Source organism: Penaeus monodon, chromosome 14, assembly GCF_015228065.2.
Source record: "Penaeus monodon isolate SGIC_2016 chromosome 14, NSTDA_Pmon_1, whole genome shotgun sequence".
In the NCBI taxonomy this organism is placed as follows: domain Eukaryota; kingdom Metazoa; phylum Arthropoda; class Malacostraca; order Decapoda; family Penaeidae; genus Penaeus; species Penaeus monodon.
In genome coordinates, this window is record NC_051399.1 from 7,735,844 (window position 1) to 7,738,671 (window position 2,828).

Consider the following 2,828-nt stretch of genomic DNA (forward strand, 5'->3'; position numbering starts at 1 on the left):
ATCATTATCATCTTTCTATCCATCATTATCATCTATCTATCCATCATCATCATCCATCTATCTATCGCTATCATCTAATATACCTATAATTACCATCAGTCTATCAACCATTATCCTTTGTCTGTCCCTCATTATCCTCTGTCTGTCCCTCATTATCCTCTGTCTGTCCTTCATTATCTTTTGTCTGTCCCTCATTATCTTTTGTCTGTCCCTCATTATCTTTTGTCTGTCCCTCATTATCCTCTGTCTATCCCTCATTATCTTTTGTCTGTCCTTCATTATCTTTTGTCTGTCCCTCATTATCTTTTGTCTGTCCCTCATTATCCTCTGTCTGTCCCTCATTATCCTCTGTCTCTCCCTCATTATCCTCTGTCTGTCCCTCATTATCCTCTGTCTCTCCTTCATTATCCTCTGTCTGTCCCTCATTATCCTCTATCTGTCCCTCATTATCTTTTGTCTGTCCCTCATTATCCTCTGTCTCTCCCTCATTATCCTCTGTCTGTCCCTCATTATCCTCTGTCTGTCCCTCATTATCTTTTGTCTGTCCCTCATTATCCTCTGTCTGTCCCTCATTATCCTCTGTCTGTCCCTCATTATCCTCTGTCTCTCCCTCTTCTAGTCCTCTTTTCTGTCTGTCCCTCATTATCCTCTTCTGTCCCTTTTGTCTCTCCCTCATTATCCTCTGTCTGTCCCTCATTATCTTTTGTCTGTCCCTCATTATCTTTTGTCTGTCCCTCATTATCTTCTGCCTGTCCCTCATTATCCTCTGTCTCTCCCTCATTATCCTCTGCCTGTCCCTCATTATCCTGTCTGTCCCTCATTATCCTCTGTCTGTCCCTCATTATCTTTTGTCTGTCCCTCATTATCTTTTGTCTGTCCCTCATTATCCTCTGTCTGTCCCTCATTATCCTCTGTCTGTCCCTCATTATCTTTTGTCTGTCCCTCATTATCCTCTGTCTGTCCCTCATTATCTTTTGTCTGTCCCCATTATCTTTTGTCTGTCCTCATTATCCTCTGTCTGTCCCTCATTATCTTTTGTCTGTCCCTCATTATCCTTTGTCTGTCCCTCATTATCTTTTGTCTGTCCCTCATTATCTTTTGTCTGTCCCTCATTATCCTCTGTCTGTCCCTCATTATCTTTTGTCTGTCCCTCATTATCCTCTGTCTCTCCCTCATTATCCTCTGTCTGTCCCTCATTATCCTCTGTCTGTCCCTCATTATCCTCTGTCTGTCCCTCATTATCCTCTGTCTGTCCCTCATTATCCTCTGTCTGTCCCTCATTATCCTCTGTCTGTCCCTCATTATCCTCTGTCTTCCCTCATTATCCTCTGTCTGTCCCTCATTATCCTCTGTCTGTCCCTCATTATCCTCTGTCTGTCTCTCATTATCCTCTGTCTGTCCCTCATTATCCTCTGTCTATCCATCATTACCCTCTGTCTATCTATCACTATCATCTATCTATCACTATCATCTATCTATCATTATCATTCATCTATCCATCCTTTTCATCCATCTGTCTATCATTATCTATTATTATCCATCCATCGTCATCTATCTATCCATTCATATCATTTGTCTATCCATCACTATCATCTCTCTAACCATCATTATCATCTCTCTATCCACCACCATTAACTATCTGTCCATCATTATTATTTATTTATCTTTCATTATCATCTATCTATCAATTATCATTAACTATCTATCCATCACTCTCATCTGTTTGGCTATCATCATCAGCTATCTATGTATTTCGTCATTTATATATCTATTTATTTATCTATTAGTTATCATTATTATTATCATTGTTGTTGTTGTTACTATTATTGAGGTTATCATTATTATTATTATTATTATTATTATTATTATTATTATTATTATTATTATTATAATTATCATTATTATTATTATCATTTATATATTTATTTGCTTATTTATTAAATGTTATATCATCTATTTATCTGCTCATTTACTTATTCATTCATTTATTTACATATTACTTAATTTCTGGCTTTGACGACCATGTTGCCGGTTTGCTCTGTCCCCGTGGGAATATAGCGAGTGGTTCACCTTGCTTTGGAATATCGCTTGGAAATCACGAGGCAGGGAGAGGGAGGCAGGGAGAGGGAGGCAGGGAGAGGGAGGCAGGGAGAGGGAGGCAGTGAGAGGGAAAGGGGGAAGGAGGAGGGAGAGAGAGGGAGGGAGGGAGAAAGAGAGAGGGGAAAAGGAGAGAGAAAGAGAGAGAGAGAGAGAGAGGGGGAAAAAGGAGAGAGAAGGGAGGGAGGGAGGGAGGGAGAGAGGAGTGGAGGAAGAGGGAGGAGAGAGAGAGAGGGGGAGGGAGGGAGGGATGGAGGGAGAGGGAGAAAGGGAGGGAGGGAGAGACAGACAAAGAAAGGAGAGCGAGAGAAAGGAGAGCGAGAGAAAGGAGAGAGTGAGAAAAAGGAGAGAGAGAGAGAGAGAGAGAGAGAGAGAGAGAGAGAGAGAGAGAGAGAGAGAGAGAGAGAGAGAGAGAGAGAGAGACAAAACTCGATCTTACGCTTTTCTTTCCACTTGTACCATCGACAGCCCGCAAATATCTTTGATATTGTCGCTCAGTCTTGTCTTCGGTTTGCCTCTTCCTCTGTTTCCTATCACCATCCGTGTTAGCAAGTTTTTCTCAATACTTTTACTTCTCATTACATGACCAATAAACTTTAATTTCCTCTTGTTCAAGATACCAACAGTCGGTCTTTACAATTTAATTTTCTCAGCACTTCATCATTCGTCTTCTCTCTGTCGCTAATTCGTATTCGTCTGTCAATTCAACAGATCTTTTTCTTGTCTATCTA